This window comes from Aquarana catesbeiana, linkage group LG04, assembly GCF_042186555.1.
Source record: "Aquarana catesbeiana isolate 2022-GZ linkage group LG04, ASM4218655v1, whole genome shotgun sequence".
Lineage (NCBI taxonomy): Eukaryota > Metazoa > Chordata > Amphibia > Anura > Ranidae > Aquarana > Aquarana catesbeiana.
Window position 1 is genome coordinate 369,942,271 of NC_133327.1, and position 25,920 is coordinate 369,968,190.

Here is a 25,920-nt window from a genome sequence, read left to right on the forward strand (position 1 = left end):
AGGAAGGATGAATGGAAAAATGTATCAAGACATTCTTGAGAAAAATCTGCTGCCATCTACCAGGATGATGAAAATGAAATGAGGGTGGACATTTCAGCAAGACAATCATCCCAAACACAAAGCCAAGGAAAATCTCAATTGGTTTCAAAGAATGAAAATCAAGCTACTTGAATGGCCCAGTCAATCACCTGACTTGAATCCAAGAGAGAATCTATGGAAAGAACTAAAGATCAGAGTTCATAGAAGAGGCCTACGGAACCTTCAAGATTTTAAAACTGTGTGGAAGAATGGGCCAAAATCACACCTTAGCAATGCATGTGACTAGTTTCTCCATACAGGAGGCATGTTGAAGCTGTCATACCAACAAAGGATTTTGTATGAAGTATTAATTCAATTTCAGTTAGCATGTTCAATACTTTTTCCCTGTGTCATTCCATTTTATTACACATAACTTAATTTTTGAACGAATTTGTTTTGGTTTCTTTGTATGTATAGATTGCATGGGTTGTTACTGGCGTGAACATTTCATGTCAATAGCACCTTTAGAAATATATTTACCTAGAAAAATGGTGACATGTTCAATACTTATTTTACCCATTCTATAGTTTAGTTGTACTTAGGGCTCTTAGGGCTCATTTACACTTGCTTTGGCTTCAACACACATTAAATTGCCTACCACTTCAACATGCTTTTATGATGTGTTTTTGATGCTTCGGTGGTGCTTTGATGAAGCTTTGGGGGTGCCTCGGTGAAGCGTTGGTGATGCTTCCGTGATGCTCTGTTGAAGCTTAGTTGAAGCTTGACAGATGCCCCGTGTGTGTGTGGTTATCTCATACCTGCAATTTCTCCAAAACAAAGCGAAGCTAAAGCTGAATTAAAGCCTTTCAAAAGCCACAGGTGCTTCAAGTGAGCTTTGTCATAGAGTTCTATGAAGACTTTGAAGACGCTTTAAAGCACCACTAAAGCGACATAGGGTATAATTTTTGAACTGAAGCGAAGCAAATGCAAGGTGTAAACAGGATTGTAAGCTAACCATTTTATTTAGTGACAGGGGTTTTGACTGGCGTTCAGAGAGCTTTTACAAAGAGTGTCCGAAGCCTTGTTTTGAAGCAAGTGTAAACTAGTCCTTACACTTGCTTTGGCTTCAACACACATTAAAGCGCCTACCGCTTCAACATGCTTTTATGATGTGTTTTTGATGCTTTGGGGGTGCTTCGATTAAGCTTTGTTGATGCTGCGGTGCAGCGTCGGTGATGCTTCTGTGATGCTCTTTTGAAGCTTTGTTGAAACTTGACAAATGCCCTGCTTGTGTGTGGATATCTCATACCTGCAATTTCTTCAAAACAAAGCGAAGCTAAAGCTGAATTAGAGCCTCTCAAAAGCTGCAGGTGCTACAAGCGAGCTTTGCTATAGAGTTCTATGGAGGCTTTGAAGACGCTTTGAAGCACCACTAAAGTGACATGGGGTATAATTTTTGAAGCAAAGCCAAAGCAAACGCAAGGTGTAAACAGGACTGTAAGCTAACCATTGTTTTTAGTGACAGGGGCTTTGACTGGCGTTCAGAGAGCTTTAACAAAGCCTGCTTTAACTAGCCCTAAGGGCTCATTTACACTTGCTTCAACTTCAACGCACATTAAAGCGCCTACCGCTTTTTTGATGTGTTTTTGATGCTTTGACGGTGCTTTGGTGATGCTTCGGTGGTGCATCGATGATGCTTCAAGCAAGCTTTGTCATGGACTTTTATGGAGGCTTTCAAGATGTTCTGAAGCACCACTAAAGCGACATAGGTTATAATTTTTGAAGCGAAGCCAAAGCAAAGTAAAAGCAAGTTTTAAACAGGACTGTAAGCTAACCATTTTATTTAATGATAGGTGCTTTAACTGGCTTTCAGAGAGCTTTAATAAAGCATGTCCGATGCCTTGTTTTGAAGCAAGTGTAAACTAGCCCTTACAGCCACAGTTTAGGGTACCTCCAGGATCACTGGAGAAAATTATGCTGGCGAGTAATTATGCTCCAAATAATTTTTAGGTGGACATACCCTATAAGAAGTAACCAGTTTGGGTTGCAAGGACCTTTTTAATTCACCTAGGCTACTTTAGCCTCATATCCTGCTTAGAGTAGTACGTTATCATTTTGCAACTTCAGGAAATTATTTGCATAGTTTTGTATTCAGAAACATATATTGAATGCAGTAAAGTATCCGATTGTTTGTGAAAAGCAAAAAGTAGTCAAAACAACAGCTAATAAATTCTCACTAGAAACAAATCAGCAAATGCCTGCTGTATGACCTGCTTGTTCCAGTGGGCTGCCATGCTGTACACTTCATCGTGATGTGGAGTGGAACATGAACAGCTGTTGCACAATTAAAGACTTTAATCTGGAACAAGTGATTATGTTTCATAGTACAACATGAATCACTTGAATAACAACGGGAACAAGGCATCAAGAAGAACAGTATGTATTTACTATATACATGTTTCTTATGTTGTGTGTTTGTTAATATACTGTGCTTCTTGGTTAATTCCTTTTTATTACATTCAGCCAAATGCTCGATAGTATGTGGGACAAGCTTTCAGAGTTATAACAGATAAGATATTAAAATGTGACTCCTTTAGGTCAATTTAGAACTTCTTTGGAGTTCCATTGTGTTTGCTCCTTTGCTTGCCAAAGGAAGGTTGTTTTTTTTGTTCCTATGTGGCAATATACTAACAACGGTTGACCGGGGATTTTTGTCTTCCTGAACCAAGACTGCAGGCGATGCCAGAAGATGAACTTTCTCATCAGTGATACTGCATTGTATGCTAACGCTAAAGAAACCCTGTTTCTGTTCCATGACTCAATTAAAAAAATCACTTACCTTCAGTTGGAACAGTAGGTCACACTACAGGAAACTAAACAGTTGTAAATAGCACCTGAAGGATTTAGAAGAGCAGATAATGATTTCAAAGTAGCAAAGACACATAATATTATTAGGTGTTGCTGATGTTTACAGATGTTGGCAACTGAGTCTAGGAAAACGAGGATTACTTTCTCCCACCATCAGTATTAGTAGACATTACATTAGTGTTGTTCACCTGAATAGTAGTATTTATTGGATGACAAATATGATATCAGTAGGGTATAATATGCTTGAGTAGAACTCCCCCCAGAGCATTTTTTCCTGACAGTGGAACGATTCATTTTTAAAAAATTGTTTTGTTTTTTTTTTTTTAATTCCTTGCCAAAGAGCTAAAAGAGCTCTTTTTATCTGGGTATTATGACATCACACAAGTCAATAGCAAACAAAGCACTTGACCCTAGATATCTAAAGTTTAAATAAGACAAGTTCCACTTGCATATTCCCCGAAGGAGGTTATAATCTTTGGCACATCTGGAACACCTAAATACAAAGTTATGGAATTTTTGGGGAGGTAAATGTAACTGTGTACTTCTTTTTTCCAGATGACAAATTTACCTTAATTTGGATTTGGAAAATGAATGCACCTTGTCAATTGTATTTGTCATCTGTTCAAGTATATCTGTAGACACTCTTTGAATGAAGATCTATTGTTGATCTACTCATTGGGGGTTATTTACGAAAGGAAAATACACTTTGCACTACAAGTGCACTGCAAGGGCACTTGGAAGTGCAGTCGCTGTAGATCCGAGGGGGACATGCAAGGAAAATATAAAACAGCATTTTAGCTTGCACATAATTGTATGATACAATCAGCAGAGCTTCCCATCATTTCAGATCTACCCCTCAGATTTACAGCGACTGCACTTCCAAGTGCACTTTCAATGCACTTGTAGTGCAAAGTGGATTTGCCTTTCGTAAATAACCCCCATTATTTTCCACTGTGTATACTTGCATTTGCACACAACTGTTTATGGCAAAAGGTGTTTAGAGTACTAAAGACAAAGGAAATACAATACATTTCATGTATAGTTTAAAGAAATGTATGTTGTTTAAATTCCACTTGGTATTTACATTATTGCACAGGAAGCATTTAGTACGTGAGTTCTTACATCTGCCATACAAAATCTGTGATTTGCTTAACACCCAATATTAATAACTTCACAGGTAGGCTAACAAACACCAACACCTGCTTGTAATTCTCTAATCTGAGTCATTAACTATTCTGTGCTAATTGTGCTCCCAAAATTTTATACGGGACCTCCACAAACAAATTCTAATAGAAATTGTTATAGGAGACAATATGTTATTTGTATAAACATGTTTCTATTTATAGTAAGCTAAAGTCAAAAGACATATTTGATAGTGAACACCCTATGAAGAAGTTTTCTAGACATATTGGCTTAAATACATTCCCAGTGGTTTCTGATCGATAGTACTCACTTATGAAATAAATAATAAAAAAAAAAAAAAAGAGTTGTACAGCAACCAATAACATTCTTGCTTTTATTTTATAAATGTATTTAGCGAATGTATAGCTGGAATCTTGTCTGATTTCTATGAATGTCTCAATAGGACAAAAATTACCAGCAAAATACCATTGTTTGGTCTTGTAAAAGGTAGATTTAACTCTAAGAAATTATTTTGGTAATTTCTCATTCACTAGTGTTTAAAAGGGCATGAAAGGTGCAAGTTATGGGAGAGCGTGAAATATAAAATAAGGCGTTAATTAATCCTAACCTTGAAAATATGCAGTTGATATTTTGCATAACATGTAATTTAATGGAAATTTTTATATCGATATGAGATATGCACAAAGACACTAATGAGAACTAGCATGCATAGCAAAATGAAATACTTTAGTTCTTTAGAAGTTACAGTGCCTTGCAAAAGTATTCACCCCTTGGCTTTTTATCTATTTTGTTACATTACAGCCTTTAGTTCAATGTTTTTTTAATCTGAATTATATGGTTGGTTATATGATGGTTCAGAACACATTGGTGAAGTAAAATTAGAAAAATATATATAAAAAACTATTTTTCAGAAATAAAAAACTAATAATTGGCATGTGCGTATTTATTCACCCCCCTTTGTTATGAAGCCCATAAAAATCTCTGGTGCAACCAATTACCTTCAGAAGTCACGTAATTAGTGAAATGATGTCCACCTGTGTGCAATCTAAGTGTCACATGATCTGTCATTACATATACACACCTTTTTGAAAGGCCCCAGAGGCTGCAACACCTAAGCAAGAGGCACCACTAACCAAACACTGCCATGAAGACCAAGGAACTCTCCAAACAAGTAAGGGACAATGTTGTTGAGAAGTACAAGTCAGGGTTAGGTTATAAAAAAAAATATCCAAATCTTTGATGATCCTTAGGTGTAAGGTGTGATGCAGAGATGTATGCTCACCCTTGCAAATACACACAGCCCACGGTAACAGAGTAATAAGCTACCTGGGCTGTGAATCTGTGCACGGGGGCTTGACAGGAATTTGCCAAAGGATAGTCGAGGTAAAGCCGTAGTCAGAGATTCCAAAAGACAGAATAAACGATAAGCAGAGCCAGGGTCAGCAGGAGGGCATTAATCAGAGAGGCAGCACAGAGACCTAAGGTAATCCTGGAGGAGCTGCAGAGTTCCACAGTAGAGACTGGAATATCTGTACATAGGACGACAATAAGTCGTACACTCCATAGAGTTGGGCTTTATGGCAGAGTGGCCACAAGAAAGTTATTACTTTCAGCAAAAAACAAAATGGCACGTTCTGAGTTTGCAAAAAGGCATGTGGGAGACTCCCAAAATGTATGGAGGAAGGTGCTCTGGTCTGATGAGACTAAAATTTAACTAATTGGCCATCAAAGAAAATGCTGTCTGGTCGCAAACCCAACACATCACATCACCCAAAGAACACCATCCCCACAGTGAAACATGGTGGTGTCAGCATCATGCTGTGGGGATGATTTTCAGCAGTCGGGACTAGGAAACTGGTCACAGTTGAGGGCAATATGGATGGTGCTATATACGGGATATTCTTGAGCAAAAACCTGTACCACTCTGTGTGTGATTTGAGGCTAGGACGGAGGTTCACCTTCATGCAGAACAATGACCCCAAACACTCTGCTAAAGCAACACTTGAGTGGTTTAAGGGAAAACATGTAAATGTGTTGGAATGGCCTAGTCAAAACCCAGACATCAATCCAATAGAAAATCTGTGGTCAGACTTAAAGATTGTTGTTCACAGGCGCAAACCATCCAACTTGAAGGAGCTGGAGCAGTTTTGTCGTGTCACAACCTGGAACAAACAATCCATGTTATTTCCAGGTTGTGACACGACAAATGCCAAGGGGGGTGAATACTTTTGCAAGGCACTGTATGGTTGGGTTCAAGAAAATCCCAGGTTGAGTTGGCTAATATGGGTCAATGCCATCAAAGCTAGATGTATTGAAATATGATTTGCAATCTAGGGAAATGCTCATGACTTCATCACTCCATATAAGACACAAATGCCACTACATATTATCAAAACAGATTTACACTTTAACCACTTCACCGCCGGAAGGTTTTACCCCCTTCATGACCAAGGGCAATTTTTGCTAATCAAGACTGTGCTACTTTAACTGGCATTTGTTCGTCATGCAGCACTGTATGCAAATTAAATTTATATAATTTTTTTCACACAAATAGTGGTTTCTTTTGGTGGTATTTGACCACCACTGGCTTTTTATTATATAAATGAAAAAATACTGAAAATTTTGAAAAAGAAAATATTTTCTGCTTTCTGTTTTAAAACATATCCAATAAAATGAAATTTCTCCATAAATTTGGCCAAAATGTATTCTGCTACATGTCTTTGGTAAAAAAAAGAAATCCTAATAAGTGTATATTAACTGGTTTGTGTGAACGTTATGGTGTCTACAAACTACATAATGGAATTTATACAGCTATAGATGCTCTACTAGCAATGGCGATGATCAGCGACTTATCGTGTGACTGTGATAGTGTGGCAGCCAATCTGATGCTAACGGATACTGGCTGGGAGGATCACTAACTGATACTGATGTCGCTAGTGACACTAGTACAGTGATCAGTGATAATTTTGTACACTGTCTGGGAAGGGGTTAACATCAAGGAGCAATCGATTTTCTGTATGTTTGTAAACACAAAACTCTGTGCTGTGATTGATCATCATTGGCTGTAACCTGCTGACAAACTCGTGTTGTGTCCAATCAGAGCACAGGTCAGCAGGGGATGCATGCATGCTGCTAGACCAGAAAGTACACCGTGGTGTACGGGTACATTGCTGTGCCACTCATTCACAGTAAATCTACTGTAAGTGGGTGGCAAGTGGTTAATACTAAGGGAAATACCTTCAGTGAAGGAGTTATGCCAAATCATGAGAGTCACGATCCTTATACCTTTGCCAGTAAGCTTTTTAAGTCAGCATGAGAACTGGGAATGCCTCTGCTGTTTTCATTATGACTTGGCTATAATTTCAGAATCCTAACTCCATCAGTTATTGTGATTTTAATTATGTATTACCTGCAGGAATAATGATTAATATAAGCTGTGATTTTATCAGCATTTACAGAAGAATTGACCCACCACCCTCTGAGGTATTGACTTGATTCCCACTTGCAGCATAGCAAGTTGATGCTTAGTATGATACCTACCAAATGCTTTAATATTATTTATTGTATATTTGATCTATTTATTATTTTAAATATATTTTAACTCTGGAGTGTCTAAACAATTTCTGGAAACCTATACAACCGCTAATCCAAGTTCATATTTTACTTATCTGACTGCAGCAAATTTAACACCTTGGTTGGTATTGGCTATTTTTACATCATCATTGCTCTTTGTGTTTTATTGAATAAACCTGTTATTTATAGAAATGTCTTGTAGGGTACTACTGGAAATGTCTGCCTCTCCCTTCTGATATATAGTTAATTCCAAAGCATATCAAACTAAACAATTAAGCATATCTTTGGTGTCATCCAACCAAGCAGACAAAAAAGTAAAAGAATCAGATCAATAGAAAAATAGCACTGTCAAAATCAAAGTCCAAACATATGTAGAGTATCTCACAAAAGTGAGTAGACCCCTCACATTTTTGTAAATATTTTATTATATCTTTTCATCTGACAACACTGAAGAAATGACACTTTGCTACAATCTAAAGTAGTGAATGCAAAGCTTGAACAACAGTGTATATTTGCTGTCCCCTCAAAATAACTCCACACACAGCCATCAATGTCTAAACCACTGGCAACAGAAGTGAGTACACCCCTAAGTGAAAATGTCCAAATTGGGCCCAATTAGCCATTTTTCCCTCCCCGGTGTGATGTGACTCGTTAGTGTTAAAGGGTCTCAGGTGTGAATGGGGAGCAGGTGTGTTAAATTTGGTGTTATCGCTCTCACTCTCTCATACTGGTCACTGGAAGTTCAACATGGCACCTCATGGCAAAGAACTCTCTGAGGATCTGAAAAAAAGAATTGTTGCTCTACATAAAGATGGCCTAGGCCAAGGCCCTGAAACTGAGCTGCAACACGGCCAAACCATACAGCAGTTTGACAGGTTCCACTCAGAACAGGCCTCACCATGGTCGACCAAAGAAGTTGAGTGCACGTGCTCATCGTCCTATCCAGAGGTTGTCTTTGGGAAATAGACGTATGAGTGCTGCCAGCATTGCTGCAGAGGTTGAAGGGGTGGGGGGGTCAGCCTGTCAGTACTCAGACCACACACCACTTACTGCATCAAATTGGTCTGCATGGCTGTCGTCTAAGAAGGAAGCCTCTTCTAAAGATAATGAACAAGAAAGTCCGCAAACAGTTTGCTGAAGACAAGCAGACTAAGGACATGGATTACTGGAACCATGTCCTGTGGTCTGATGAGACCAAGATAAACTTACAGTATTTGGTTTAGATGGTGTCAAGCGTGTGTGGTGGCAACCATGTGAGGATTACAAAGACAAGTGTGTTTTGCCTACAGTCAAGAAAGGTGGTGGAAGTGTCATGGTCTGGGGCTGCATGAGTGCTGCCGGCACTGGGGATCTACAGTTCATTGAGGGAACCATGAATTCCAACATGTACTGTGACATACTGAAGCAGACCACTGCTCTGCTAAAAAAGCTGAGGGAGGTAAAGGTGATGGACTGACCAAGCATGTCTCCAGACCTAAACCCTATTGAGCATCTGTAGGGCATCCTCAGACTGAAGGTAGAGGAGCGCAAGGTCTCTAACATCCACCAGCTCAGTGATGTCATTGTGGAGGAGTGGAAGAGGACTCCAGTGGCAACCCCTGAAGCGCTGGTGAACTCCATGCCCAAGAGGGCTAAGGCAGTGCTGGAAAATTATGGTGGCCACACAAAATATTGACACTTTGGGTTCAATTTGGACATTATTACTTAGGGGTGTACTCACGTTTGTTGCCAGTGGTTTAGACATTAAAGTGTTATTAAACCCACAACAGTAAAATCAGTCTGTATCTGTAACATAGCATGCTTGTTATACTCATTGTGGAACTTAAGGGGTTAATCCTCTGTATTGTGTAAAAAGGCTTTCCTGTATGCATAGATCCTTTCCTCCTGCACTGTCTATCTGGGGAAGGCCAGCTAACACAGGTAGGGTAGCTGACCTGCACATGCTCAGTTGTGTCTTTTTTGCCAGAGAGAACATTAACCTGTTCTCAGAGCTAGCCAGGTCACATGATATTGACATCACACATGTGGGCGTGTATACAGGCTATAGTGGAGATCTCCTCCTACCTGAACTCTCAGTACTGGAGAAACTGTGCCGTTTATCATGTAACCGTGGTATATAGATCATCCAAAAGGGTATATAGTGGCAGTATTTTATTGTAAAAAGAAGATTTATAACCCATGGGCACTGTGTGTGTGTGGGGGGGGGGCTATTTTCATATTACTGGGTTTGTAACACTTTAATGGCTGTGTGTTGAGTTATTTTGAGGGGACAGCAAATATACATGGTTATATACGCCGTACACTCACTACTTTACATTGTAGCAGTGTGTCATTTCTTCAGTGTTGTCACATGAAAAGATATAATAAAATATTTCAAAAAAATGTGAGGGGTGTACTCACTTTTGTTGAGAAACTGTAAGCAGGAAAGGCAATGTACTTCAAATAAACGGGCCAGCCGAGTCTCCCATGCAAAATTGCTGGATCAGAGGAGGCTCAGGTAAGTATTAGGGGGGCGCTGCTGCACATCTTTTTTTTATCTTAATGCATAGATTAATGCAAAAAATCTTCTGCCTTTAGAACCGGTTTAAAGGTGAAAGCTACATTCAAACCAAACATATAGTGCCTTCTGAACTAGGCATCCAAAAATATCAACTCTAATATTTAGCTACTCTGTTCGTTTTTGCCTATAAGCTTCACTTAAGGAGAACTAGGTTCACCTGTAGAGTGCAAAGCATCTAGTGCAATGTAAATTCAGTCTGATTTGCCTTCAAGCACCCTTCTACCATATATGGAGGAAAGTAAAGTCCACAGCACATGTAAACTTCCTTGGCTGTCCCCCTGAATTCATGCAGCTCAGCTGCACCTAACATCAGCACTTGGGGACAGCAGGATGGGGACTCTTCCAAATTCAGGCTTGTTTACAGGCTGCCCACACTTTTTTTTAGCATATCCATCTCTGGAAACATTAGACTGATAAAGAAAAGACTGGGCTGGCAATAAATGAAGATTTGTCCCAGGACAGTACAAACAATATATGTTAGCTTCATGGACCTGGGTGTAGATACTCCCCTAGTCAGACCTAAGGGTTGGACTATATTCCATGGCAGCTGCCTAGCGTTATATAGCTATCTGTGTAGACCTTGTATTTCCAAGCATCTACTTCCTTTGCAACTGTTAGATGGTATTCAGCCAAATAAGGAGAGCTGCAAAGAAAGTAATTCCTGGAAGAATGCAGAACTGTGAAATGCTTAAGGAAGCTGAATGAACATTTACTATATTATGTAGATGAGTCCATATCATTTTCAGAGAGTAGAAGTCATCATTAGGCACTTCCTGGATTACAGTGCATCCATATATACCGTACTGTGGTATATCTTCCAGCTGTGAGCTAATAGAGCATATTACATCTTTCTGGTTTATTCACCATTGCACAGTTCCCTTGCACAATATAATATGCTTATAGTTAAATGTTTGATGTAATTTTCTGATGATTTTGGAGTACAGTGTTTGGAGATAGATAGATAGATAGATAGATAGATAGATAGATAGATAGATAGATAGATCACACACACGTGCAGCTATATCCTCAGCCCAGCCAAGTGTGTCAGAGAGTATTGAGCTATTACATCAAGCTATACATCAAGCGATACATTGTTTTTTCCCTGACCGAGATCATACTTTTTATGTTGTGTGCACATAAGCACAGTTATTTTTTCTTTATTTTTTCTTTCTTCAAGATCATACTTCACTTGTATGCTCCATATTATTGAGAACCTGATTTCTTCTCTCCAAGACAATTCACAGCAACTATCACAACCTTGGCATAATAAATGCAGTGCATATTAAATGTAATATGAGTCACTGGCAATTAAAGTTAGGCCTTGCCAAACAAAGAATGTGCCACACACTGCTCATAGCCGAACACAATTTCTCTAAAATAGAAAGAAATCCTGCAAGCCACCATTGTCTAGATGCTTAAAGTGGTTTAAATAACCCAAAGACTAATGGTATTAGGCCTGTGACATGTATCGTGAAAGATCAATAAATTATCTAAAAGCTGCTAGCGTTGAACACGTCACATATATCGTGCAAAGATAAATACATTAATTGAATACGCTGCGCTAAAAATTATATAGATTGTAGTGTATACTAAAACTAAGTAAAATGAATCAAATTAATATAACTAATAAATGGATATGATATACACACAAAACCAATTTAAAGTGCCTCGTGCATAACTGTGTTTAAAGCCATAAGCATAAACAAATAACATATAAAAAAAAAAAGTGCTCCTGTGCAATATATAGTGTCCAAATAGGTTGTGAATGACCGTGCTGAATATATACAACACTGCAGGGAATATGTGATTCAAATCATGACACAGTGCTCATGTGCATATAAATGTCAGGAACTGTGTCTCTAGTAACGTGAAAAAAGTTTGTGTAATTCAAAAACAATAAAAAGTGTGATCCAAGACGTGCCTCCCTTAGGTAGTAAACGCTCATCTTGGAGCATGCAACTTTGCGATTAAGCTAAGTCAAAGCATGCATGTGAACCACCTCTGGGCTCTTTAGAATGTCAGGCTCCTGGGTTCCTCAGCATAGTTATCTGGGATATGTGAAAGGAAAAACTCGACAGTGCAATGACGTTTTAAACAATTTATTTCACTAAAGCAAAGATCCCCATCTGGGGTACTCACATATATCAGGTGCGTCAGTGCATCATTCTATGATGAACATGTAGCAGATTATACCAGGGTGGTATCGGGATGATACGAGTGTCCTCCTTAGCTCACAAGATGTCTTGTCGTACCGTCCTGACCCCTCCCCTCATGTTTTAGTATACAATCTATAAAATTTTTAGTGCAGCGTATTTAATTAATGTATAAAACAATTTCTCTAAAGTTTTAGAAGTCCTTTGATAATAATACTTGTTTATTTTAATCAGAATAGACTAATAACATTAAGCTTTTTTCATACAGAAATATGAAGCAAATATTTCTGTAGTCTTATATTTTATTTATGTGTAATGCCCCGTACACACGGTCGGACATTGATCGGACATTCCGACAACAAAATCCTAGGATTTTTTCCGACGGATGTTGGCTCAAACTTGTTTTGCATACACACGATCACACAAAGTTGTCGGAAAATCCGATTGTTCTAAAAGCGGTGACGTAAAACACGTACGTCAGGATTATAAATGGGGCAGTAGCCAATAGCTTTCGTCTCTTAATTTATTCTGAGCATGCGTGGCACTTTGTGCATCGGATTTGTGTACACACGATCGGAATTTCCGACAACGGATTTTGTTGTCAGAAAATTTTATAGCCTGCTCTCAAACTTTGTGTGTTGGAAATTCCGATGGAAAATGTGTGATGGAGCCTACACACGGTCGGAATTTCCGACAACAAGGTCCTATCACACATTTTCCGTCAGAAAATCTGACCGTGTGTACAAGGCATTAGTGTGTTGATAACAATACAAATTCTTTCATTTCTACTCTTAAGGGGAATTTTTGACATCTGTTAAAATTTGAAATGCCCCATCCAACTCCTCTATGTTGTGACATAAAGTAATTTCCTTCTTACCAAGATTTTTGCTTTTCACCAGGAATTTAGATTTTGTGTACAGGGCCATCTATTGGTAAAATCTGGCTTCAGAGGCTGAACGTGGAGTGAAAATTAAGTCTGTTATGATTATCTTGTAAGTAAGAATGGCTGACACAATTATGAAAGTTTATGTTATAAAGACTGGACACGTTTTAACATTTTTGAAGTCTATGGAACAGTGGCCAAGTGGTAAGCACTTCAGTCTGGCAGCTCTAGGGTCCGTGGTTTGAATCCCAACCATGGCACTACCTGCCTGGGTTTTGCATGGTCTCCCTGTGCCTGTGTGGGTTTCCTCCGGCTACTTCATTTCCCAAAGACATGCTGGTAGGTTAATTGGCTCCTGTATAAATTGGCCCTAGTATGTGTATGTATGAATGTGATAATATGCTCTTTGAGGACAGGGACTGATGTGAATGTACAATATATATATATATATAAAATAATGTCAAGTGCTGTGTAAATTGTTGTTGTGATATAAGTACCTGTAATAAATAATAATACATCTTATATACATGTAAGCACATAACCTATTCTCTGTAAAATTACATCCTTTTTGCAATACATCACGCCACTAAGTGTTACAGAGCAGATCTCTGTTTACAAGTCACCTTTCAATACCAACATAGAATACTGGCTTCTAATAACTGGGCATTCTCATGACAACATAGCGGTGTTCTTTATTTGGCAATATAGTACTTCCCTGATTCTTGACAATGTGGCATAACTTTTATGTTGAGTTTTATTAGTATTACCCATAGTACAGTGAGTATAAAAAAGAATTACCCTCCTTTAAAATAATCACATTTTGTTGCTTAGCAGCCTGAAATGAAGACAGACCCATTTTTGTTTTATCCAGATGTATTTACTCAGTGTAATTTAAAAAAATCCAAGCGAAAGATATAACACCAACATGTCTGAAAAAATAAAAACAATTCAAAAACAGAATCACAGAGTTGGAAAAAGGTTTACCCCCTCGTAAAAATGACTTGTAAATTCAATCAGGTGTAGCTAATCACCTTCTCAATGGCACACAAAGCCATTTAACTTTCAACTGTGATCAGCTATGGTCATTTTGATTAGCTCAGCATGAAAGAACTTTCCTGGAGTATTTCAGGACCCTAAGCTCCGGTTCACACAGGGGCGACTTGTCAGGCGACCTAGTCGCCTGACAAGTAGCGTCCCATTCTGTGCAATGGAACCATTCTAATGGGAGCGACGCAAGTCGCTCCGACTTAGTAAAAGGTTCCTGTACGACTTTGGGGGCGACTTGCATTGACTTCTATACAGAAGTCGTTTTGCAAGTCGCCGCTGAGTCGCGTCCTGGGTCGCGTCCTGGGTCGCCTCAGGCAGTCGCGCTGTAAGTCGTGCTGCCTAGTGTGAACCGAGTGTTAGAAAGATACCGCTGATCACAGGTGAATCACACAGACCATAATCCACAAAGCATGATGCAAGCAATGGGGTGCACGCCCTGCCACTGCTAGTAGAAATCAAGTGAAGAGAGAAAGGACGAATGGCTGCACACCCATGTAGTGCAATTTCGACTTTATTGATATAACAAAATTGGATAAAAACATCCAGGCACGGACAGGCAAGAGATGATGAGGTTGACGCGTTTCACAAGAAATTTCTTCCTTTGTCAAAACCATATAGAAATGCAATCTCAGGACTAATATATACGTAACGATTCAATCAAAGATGTTCATAATGACATGATTGCATTTCCCGTTTCAAGTCCCATCAAGTGCATTCTTAGTATTTTCATACAACACTAAACCAATATATATAATATAAACATGATGATAAAAGGTTTAGCAGAACAACAACAAAAAGAAAATTCATATAAAATTGAAAAACATTGAAAATCCCACAAAATACACAACAGAACTAAAAACACAAGAGGCACAGCAGCATCTTATTGTGGAAATTCATAACATGCATGTGTCTTGAGACATATAGAAACGTATCCATAGTCGGGGAATACTCACTGAGAACAAGCCTCCAATTCCATGTATGCATGTATATGTGCGCCGAACAAAGTCCATGGCCAGCTATCAAATATGAGCAAAAGAAATTTACATATACAGATAAGCCATATATGTAATCTCTGAAGGTGCAAAACATAAATGCATAAGGAAGGATCACATAGCAATACATTAGAATATATAGTTGTAAAAGGCATTGTTGAAAATCAAATAGAAATAGCCTGATCATGAACATGTGTGTGCGTCCACAGCCCACAACACACAAACCATCACACACAATGTGTGGCGCCCCCCCTAATCATCATATGCATACAAATGTCTAGCCACATATGGAGAATTATCCCCAATCTGGAAAATCCCATTGAAAGCAAACCCCAAAATTTCATGCATGTATATATGAGCCGAACAAAGTCCATGGCCAGCTATTACATATACGCACGCATATGAGTCACATGTATCTCTGAGGGCGCAAAAAATACATGCATGCTGAAGGATCAAATAACAATATGAATGTATTCAAATACCTCATTATTATAAAGAATATAACTGAACATTCAATCAGAGTAGCCTGATCGTATGCATGTGTGTGTATCTATAACCTGCACCACACCAAGCCCCACACACTGTGTGTGGCAAGAAAGCAGTATAGGTCTAAGACACACACAAACACACACTGAAAATCAGAAACACATCTAAATTTCTATAAATGTATAACAATGATATATTTGAATGTATTGCTATGTGATCCTTCCTTATGCATGCATGTTTTGCGCCTTCAGAGGCATATATGGCTTATATATCTATGTAAATTTGCTTGTATTTGATAGCTGGCCATGGAATTTGTTTGGCGCACATATACATGCATATATACATACATGGAATTGGAAGCTTGTTCTCAGGGAGTATTCCCCGATTATGGATATGTTTCTATATGTCTCCAGACACATGCATGTTATGATATTTGGAGGATATGAATTTTCACAATAAGCTGTGGCTGTGCCTCTCGTGTTTTTAGTTCTGTAGTGTATTGTGTGGTATTTTCAATTTTATATGAATTTTCTTTTTCTTGTTGTTCTGCTAAACCTTTTTATTATGTTTAGATTGTATGTATTGGTTTAGTGTTGTATGAAAATACTAAGAATGCACTTGACAGGATTTGAAATGTCTGTGATTGAATTGTTATGTATATATTGGTTCTGAGATTGCATTTCCATATGGCTTTGAAAAAGCAAGAAATTTCTTGTGAAACGCGTCAACCTTTTCATCTCTTGCCTGTCCATGCCTGGATGTTTTTATCAAATTTTTGATACAATAAAGTTGATTTTGCATTACATTGTTGTGCAGCCATTCGTCCTTTCTCTCTTCACTTTATTTCAGGACCCTTGTAGTGCAACTGAAGCAAAAAATCAACTACGGGTGGCAAGGCACTGTCAAAAGATCAAAGATTAAAACAAAAAAACAAAACAAATTCAGGAGATGGATATAAAAAATTACAAAAGCTTTATGAATACCTGGAAGCACCGTGAAGTCTATTATTACGAAGTGGAAGGTATTTGGTACAACACAGACCCCCCCCCCCCCCCGGATAAGGACGTCGCTGGATGAAAGAGCCAGCAGGAAATGGTCAGAGAGGCTACCAAGAGGCATACAGCAACTCTAAAGCAGTTACAGGAATTTATGACAAAGAGTGGTCATTGTGAGCATGTGACAACACCAAACAATATGTCTGGCGAGAAAACAGTACAGCTCACCATCCAAAAAACACCATTCATAAAGTAAAGCATGGAGGTGGTAATATCCTGTTATGGGGGTGTTTCTCTGCAGCAGGGACTGGAGCACTTGTCAGGATAGAAGGAAAAGTGGATGGGGCAAAATACCTTCAAATTCTTGAGGTAAATGTGCTGCCTTCTCCTAGAAAGCTGTCAATGGGAAAAGAGTTTAGCTTCCAACATGACAATGACCCAAAGCACACAGCAAATATGACCACACAGTGGTTGAAGGAGAAAAAGGTAAATGTCCTTGCATGGCCTAGTCAGAGCCCAGACTTAAACCCCATTGAAAAATCTGTGGAATGACTTGAAGACAGCAGTCCACTTACAGTCACCATCACATTTAACTGAAGTTCAGCAGTTTTGCAAAGAAGATTGGGAAAATATTGCAAAGGATAGATGTGCAAAGTTAGTAGAGACATATCCCAACAGATTAAAGACTGTAATTAAAGCAAAAGGTGGTTCAACAAAATACTGACACAAGGGGGTGATCCTTTTTCCAACTCAGTGATTCTGGTTTTGAATTTTTGTTTATTTCTTTTCTGACATTTTGGTGTTATATCTTTCACTTGGATGTTATAAGTGAATATAGCTGGATAAAACAAAAACTGTGTCTGCCTTAATTTCAGGCTGCAAAGCAACAAATTGTGATTATTTTAAAGGGGGTGATTCTTTTCTATGCCCACTGTACAATTACAATAAAGCAGGATAAATAAACCCGCAACATAATACCATATGCAAGAGGTAGTACAGATTACTATGTCATAAAAAAATGTTCATTATTGAAAGAGGCCAACTGTCCCAAGATGTCAAAAAGCTGTATGGAAAAGTTGCACTAATCAATGAAAATAAAACAATGGCAAATTAACCAACACTTGATTTCACAGTACACTATTGTAAGTGTTAATTTGTCTTAAACAACAGCAATGAGCCTACAACTCTTGGTATAATATGAAATGCCATGCACAGTCAATGTCGTATAACTAGCTTTTTTTTCAGTCATGATGAGACACTTCTGCACTGAGAAAAAAATTGATCCTACAGTGTGACTCTACAGTGTGAAGCACAGTCTTGGCAAGAGTAGGCTAAAAATAACTGAAATACAATGAATATAACATTTAAAATTTTGACCATATATATGCTTTAGGGAACATTGGTCCATTTTAAGAATTCTTTACCCAAATGTTCCTGAGTTTGCGTCTCCCCCTTAGACATCATATAGGAGGGGTCAGACAATTTCTAGTGTTCTGCTCAGATCAGACCAATATGTGCCTGGATCTCTACTTACTACCTTCTTGGGAATCTGTAATTCAGGCCCTGTTTGAATTGCATACAGCGTTCCGGTATGATAAAAGGTGCCACCTTTAATTACCCACACAGAGGACCTAGCATTAAAATACAGAAATATCCTATGTGTCAATCTACTCTTTTTCATTATATCTTGACGTGCCCATGTGGACAATAATATGTGAGGGAGACTACACAAAAAGTAAAAGACAGGAGCGAGACAAAAATACTCGCTGTGCAATACAGGCAGATACTTATCCATCATGCCGTACCATCAGGGAGGCATGTGATTGACCCCAAATGTATTCTGCAGCAGGACAATGACTCCAAATATACAGCCAATGTCATTAGGAACTACCTTCAGCATGAAGAAGAACAAGAAGTCCTGGAAGTGATGGTTTGGCCCCCACAGACCGGATTTCAACATCATCAAATCTGTCAGGCATTACATGAAGAGACAGAAGATTTTGAGGCAGCCTACATCCACAGAAGATCTGCTGTTAGTTCTCCAAGATGTTTGGAACAACCTACCTGACGAGTTCCTTCAAAAACTGTGTGCAAGTCTACCTAGAAGAATTAATGCTAGTTTCAAGTTAAAGGGTAGTCACATCAAATATTGATTTGATTTAGATTTGTCTTGTTTGCTCACTTTGCATTTTGTTAATTGATAAAAATAAACAATTAACCCCTTGAAGCCAGCATCTCCCGGCCCTTTAAGGTGTTTAGCATGCCGGGTGGTGGGGCGGGGTTTATTATCATGTGACCACCGTGATTGGCTGTTACAGTGGTCACATGATTGTAAAGCTCCCAATCGCAAGCAGCGATCAGGAGCTTTCCGCTAGCCGCTGGTAACTGTGCCGCGAGCGCGCAGGGAGGGCACTGGCGGCACAGCTGTATTTTTACTAATGCACGCAAGAATGTGGCCACTCTGTGCCAAGGCCCACCTGCCGAGAGGCTGCATATTTGCATGCAGCCAGCACCAACAGGTTAAAATATATATTTCTGAAAGCGTTTACAGCATTTCATCATATTTGCCTAAAACTTTTGAACAGCACTGTAAATTGCTCTTTATATATATATATGTAGTGGGCATCTACTTTTAGGTAGGTGACCTTTCTTGCTAGCTTTCTATGACAGGTAAATTTAGACAGGCTGATGCTATTACAGCAGGCCTGTTTTGTTGATTTCTATATTTGAGTGACAGGTAGTTTGTGTGTTGGTCTCGGCCAGTCATTGATTTGCTCGGTAATCCCGGGACTCTTATATAGAAGCAGGGTCACATGGTGCCTGGGGAAGTTCGAGTCCGTCCTGCTCTGAGGAGCGAGAGAGCCAGCCTGGCTCCCGGAGGGGAAGTAGGAGTTTTTCCCCTCCGGGGAGCCATTGGAGCTTCACCTTAGCGAGAAGGGTGGAGTTCCAATCCTCATGGAGGAACAGATGACATCTTACAACGTGTAGTCATGGATGTCGTAGGCCGCCCCTGCGGGGAGGGAAGCGGGCCACAAAGAGGCAGAGAAACTGAAAATCATTGCGGATGAAGTAGCAACAAAGCGGAAAGAAAATGGGCAATTGATCATTTATGAGTGGCACATGGACTATTGATCATGTGAGTGAAAGCCCAAGGGAAGGGTACTACCAGAGACTGAGGGTTGTTGGTGCACAAGTCAGTGAAATGGGCAGTAATGGCCTATGACTTTGAGTTCAGCATTGCCCCGGGATTCCAATCAGTCAAGCGGGAGAAGTTATGCAGAGTGGCTCTCCTTTGGTTTAATTTGGAAGTACCATGCCGGTGGGAAGTAGTGGTAAAGAGGTAGCGGTGAAGCTGCAAGTACACATATAGAGATATGGATTGTTCCTTTTAAAGTTATCCAGATGAAGAAGTTATTCAGAGTGACTCTTTATCAACAAATTCTCTATCAAATCTACTTCCATCGTCCCTGATTGAAGAGATCGTTTAAAATGATCTCCTGACTATCCGCAATTGTTCATAGATTTTCCTGTAAGAATCATTGAAAGATGACAATGTAACAAAAGAGCATCTCAAAGGAAGTCCTTCTCCCATCCCAGTTTATGTTGATGAATAAAGCATTAAGAAAAAGCATTAAGGACTGTGACTTTTAAATCTATGGGCTGCGAGGGTTGAGTAGTAAACGTGAATTACGGATATAGCAAAATTTTACACACGTATATACACGTATATATTACACACGTATATACATATACACACATAAATACACACACACACACGCATCTTGCTGTTAAGTTCCTTATATTTCAACCAGCTCCCCTTTCTTTCAGCTCCCCTCCAATTGTGAGTGGGAAGATCAGTAAACAATAGTCTCATGTTCACCACTCTCACTTCTGCTGTGGATTCCAAGATCAATGCTTGTGTGGTGCTGAGTGTCAAGACAAGAAAATATTGGGAACACTTTCTCCTTGATCTCCTTTTGCATGGGAGTCTTCAGGGGTTGAGTTTAACCATGTATGTCCTTATAAAGTGGTCCTGTCACGTTGCATAGGGTCACACAAGATGCCTAATATTTCCTTAATAAAAGTATTACATTTAAAAGAAAAATTGTGGGTTTTCGAAAAACAAACCTTCATACTCACCTAGGTTAGCACAGCATCGCTCTGCCTGCAAGACTGAGAACCAAGCAGTCAAAGACTGCTGATCGTTTGGTTCTCGGTCTTAGAGTGACCAGAGAGCAGTGACTGTCAGATTCAGTGGCGGCCGCTCCATACGGGGTGCAGGGGCGCCGGCCCCTATCCATGCGCCCAGCCCCCTAATCTACATGCAGGGTGCCGGATGCATGGATTCCATTTTTTTTTCTTTTGAAGCACATGATTAGAGCCTGAAACTCTAATTGGCTTCAAAAAAGGGTGGGCTTGGGGCGAAGAGCACTGCGCCCCGAGCCCACCCACTTGTGTGACAATAGCAAAAAAATATTCGCTATTGTCTGCCTGCTTCTCCTCCTGGCCAATCAGGAAGCGGGAGGAGCGCTATTGGCCGAGAGGAGAAGCAATTGTATTGGCTGATACCAGAAGCGGGGAGGATGAATGGAGATCCAAAAGATGGCCGCCGTCATCGGCTCTGCATCCGTCATCTCTGAATCGCCTCCAAGAGCCCACGTGAATACCACCCACCGGGTTGTGTCCGTTGGTTTGTTTTCCACCCCCTGGCTGTATCTCCAGCCACCACTGGTCAGCTCATTTTTGGTACCGGACTGTGGAGGGGACGGGAGTGGCTGGCTTAGGCTCTCAGCAGCCCGCTGAAAGGTTGAGCCAGCTGCCAAAAAGCATCTAGGCAGATCCTGACATTCTTGTCAGGATCCCTGTAGAGCCTGGACTGGCTCTCTGACCTGCTTTCTAGTTCAGTTTATTTGGGAAAGTTTGTTTTCTTTAAGAAGTTTTGAACTTTGGGCATACTACACATACATGCCACCCCCCAAAAAAAATCTTTATTTAAATGCTTTGAGCATGTGTGAAATGCCTTGCTCCTCCTTGACCCCCAAAGTTTAGTGCCAGCATTTACCAGAAATTCTTTGCTGTTATTTTGACAAGTGGGGCTTGTTTAGTATCACAGGAGCAGATTATTCAGAATAGTGTCTGCAGTTTTAATGAGAGTTACAATGTAGCAATGTTATTATTTCTACATTGTAATTATTCTGGTTCATTTATAGTAGATCAAATGGGTGACCTTTGATCTGCATATGATGTCAGATACGCTGTCCCCTTCGTCCATTCGTTTATTATTTTGATGCTGATTTTTGTCTTATTTCTATTTTTTTAGCATTATTATTTAACCCCTTTTTCATTTTCAGTTGTTTTGCTTTTTAACCACTTGTGCCGACCGCCGCACGACGATGTACGTTGACAGGCTGCAGTCTGGAGAGCAGGGAGTGGGAGCCTGACTGAGCGCACTCTACATACACAGGCAAGGCATTGCGGTCTTTCCTCCTGGGTCACCACCATGCCGGACATTACAGGAGCCACAGCAGGGGATCCTGGAGAAGATATCCACGTTCTGCCGCACTGACACACAGCAGTGATAACATCCAGTGATCTGCACTTACAGATGCTATGATTCAACAGTTTTGAGGTGAGAGTTTTGGGAGACCATATTTACAGGAAGGTTTGAAGGACAACACTATTACACTCCATTATTAAGAAACCATCTATCGGATCCATATTATATCCCTATTTAGGACTTCCTACCACAGTTCGATTATTTTTGAGGACCTAATCTTTCCAATTACTACTATTTTGGACTATCCACTATATATTACACTTATTTATCATCATTTGCACTTTTTTCACTGGTATTTTTTGTAGCACTTACTTGCTATGTAACAGTATTCTTATTAGCCATGTATTTATGATTTTATTACTCTATTATAGAATGTGCATACACCTATGCACCTATGTAATATACTAGTTTTACGATATTATTTTTAACCACAGTGTTTGAGTTACTGGATTTCAAACACACTTTACCTATAGGAAATCTTCCCCAGGTTATGAGATCACTGCGCAAAATCACATTTTGAGTTATTATCCTTATTTATATGTGTCACGGTGCACATTTTAGATTTTGCTGCATTTATCTTACGTTTATCTTTATTATATGTTACTGACAGCGCGAATGACACTTAACACTAGTCGCCGTACCTAATTGCCCATAAGGCCAGACGCTGGTACAAAAAAGTGTCTGTATACTTATTTCAATTGGCTTTGCTGAACGCTCATGTGCTATACAGATGTTCAGGACAGACTGGATCCTTCCTTAAATTCCAGGAAGAGATCGTCAAAGCCCTTCTGTTTCCAGACGGTGCTCCACCTCACCTTCCCAATCCAAATGCAGTAAGCCGGCTGCATGAGAAGCATTTTGCGTATATCCTCCCGAGTACCCTTACCCAACGAGCCCCCCAAAGAAAAGGTTGTGTCTGTAGAAAGTGCAGATATAGGCGTGACACCCTCTATTTTTGTCCCTCCTGTCCTGACAATCCTGGTCTTTGCATTGGTGAATGTTTTGAACGCTACCATAAACTAGTGGAGTATTAGCATAGGGTACAGCACTGCACAGACTAGGGCACACTTTCACAGGGTCTCCCAAGATGCCATTGCATTTTGAGAGACCCGAACCTTGAACCGAACCGTTACAGTTACAAATAAAAATGTAAAAAAAAATTAGTAAAAGATTAAAAAAAAAAAACACAAAAAAATATAAAATAAAAAAAACAAAAATAGTTGTCGTTTTATTGTTCTCTCTCTCTCTATTCTCTCACTATTGTTCTGCTCTTTTTTTACTGTATTATATTCTGCAATGTTTTATTGTGTTTTATTGTTAACCATTTTTTTGTTTTCAGATACGCCATTCAGCTGCAGCGCGGATTTATTTATCTTGACAGCAACAGGGTTTGCTCCTGTTGCGAATTTGGGGTGGCTGCCCCCATGCTTTGGCATATATATATATATTTTAGGCACAGGTTGCGTTAAAAATGTTTTATTTCTTATTATGTTTTTTCTGTATTTGCTTTGCAGGTATGGTATGTCTTACTGTTATACTATAATGTTACTTTGTTTTTTGTTAACCATCATTTGCATAGCAGGTACACCATTCAGCTGAAGCGCGGATTTATTTATCTTGACAGCAACAGCGTTTGCTCCCACGATACATAAAGCCGCGACTCCAGCGCTGTGGGAGTTGATTTCACCACCACAGTTAAAAACAAAATGGTGCATGTATGCCCATCAGTAGAAGTGGGTGGATGAAGGGAGGTATTCTAATGGTGGGCATACCCACTGATCAATCTCTTTTTTTCATTCAGCCCACAGGCTGCATAAAAAAAAAAAGATTACAATATATGCCCAACAAGGACCAGCAACGTACAGGTATGTTGCTGGACTTTGAGTGGTTATACCAGAATGATGCCTGCGGGTTTAGGTATCATCTTGGTATCATTCTTTTTAGCCAGAGGTTAACTTTCATGTAAAAGCAATCCTAGCGGCTAATTAGCTTCTAGACTGCTTTTACAAGCAGTGGGAGGGAATGACCCCCCACCATCTTCCATGTTTTTCTCTGGCTCTCCTGTCCCCACAGGGAACCTGAGAATGCAGCCGGTGGTTCCACCAGCTGACCATAGAGCTGATCAGAGACCAGTACAGCTCTAATCATCTCTATGGCCTAACAAACCGGAAGCTACGAGCATTTCATGACTTAGATTTCGCCGGATATAAACAGCGCCATTGGGAAATTGGGAAAGCATTTTATCACACCGATCTTGGTGTGGTCAGATGCTTTGAGGGCAGAGGAGAGATCTAAGGTCTAATAGACCCCAATTTAAAAAAAAAAAAAAAAAAGAGTACCTGTCACAACCTATTGCTATCATAGGGTTTATTTACATTCCCTGAGATAACAATGAAAATGATAAAAAAAAAAAAAAAAAAATGAAAGAAACAGTTTAAAAATAAAATAAAAAAAGCAAAATAAATAATTAAAAAAAAAAAAACAGCACCCCTGTCCCCCCCCCCCCTGCTCTCGCGCAATGGCGAAAGCAAGCGTCAGTCTGACGTCATATGTAAACAGCAATTGCACCATGCATGTGAGGTATCACTGTGAAGGTCAGATCGAGGGCAGTAATTTTAGCAGTAGACCTCCTCTGTAAATCTCATAATAGATTTACTCTAATTTACTCTAATGCCCCGTACACACGATCAGACATTGATCGGACGTTCCGACAACAAAATCCATGGATTTTTTTCGACGGATGTTGGCTCAAACTTGTTTTGCATACACACGGTCGCACAAAGTTGTCGGAATTTCTGATCGCCAAGAACGCGGTCACGTACGCCACGTACGACGAGACTAGAAAAGGGCAGGTCCGAACCAAGCGCGGCACCCTTTGGGCTCCTTTTGCTAATCTTGTGTTAGTAAATGTTTGGTGAGAGACGATTCGCGCTTTTTCAGACTCGTGGTTTTCAGATCGTTTTCTGCTGTTCAGTTTGTGCTTGTGGGTTTGTACCTGCTCTTCATTGAGTGCAGTCAGTTGTATTGGAGTTTTCTGTGCAGTCTTGTCCACTCGTTTCTGTTTTTCAGGTCACTCTTCACAGGCCTTGCTGTTCTTCATTGCGTTCTGTTACTTCGTTCTGAGCAGCCGACCGTTTTCTAGCCATGTTGCGTATACGTACTCCTCGTAGAGTTCGTGCTGTGCGGGGGCTTGGTGTTGGGGTCCTTACCTTGACACAAGTCCAGTCCACGCACAGCGTGGGGACGAGTTCATGGACCAAGAATTGGTTGCTCCAGCGTGACCAGTTCTGTCATATGCCTTTGCTCCGGGAGATCCGTGAGAATAATCCAGATGATTTCAGGAACTTTCTCCAGATGACGGACCCCGTATTTTACCGTTTGATGGCTTTGCTGACCCCCTATATCAGCAGGCAGGATACCTGCATGAGGCAAGCCAACACTCCGGAGCAGAGGCTCGTCGCCACCTTGCGGTACTTGGCGACGGGAAGAAGCCTGCAGGACCTCAAGTTCTCGACAGGCATCTCCCCCAGGCTCTGGGGATCATTATCCCAGAGACCTGTTCTGCCATCATCCAGGTCCTGCAGAAGGAGTATATTAAGGTAAGATTTTTATCCTTTAATATCACATTTTATTGTATTTAATGTT

General features: G+C 39.9%; 1 long non-coding RNA gene across 1 annotated transcript; it reads left to right on the forward strand.

The window, feature by feature from the left end:
• Window positions 1-2,401: 2,401 nt before the first annotated feature.
• LOC141141519 (uncharacterized) lies at window positions 2,402-22,347 on the forward strand. The gene is made up of 2 exons (XR_012244113.1): window positions 2,402-2,454; window positions 22,070-22,347. It is a non-coding gene; the product is annotated as an uncharacterized lncRNA (long non-coding RNA).
• The last annotated feature ends 3,573 nt before the right edge of the window (window positions 22,348-25,920 follow it).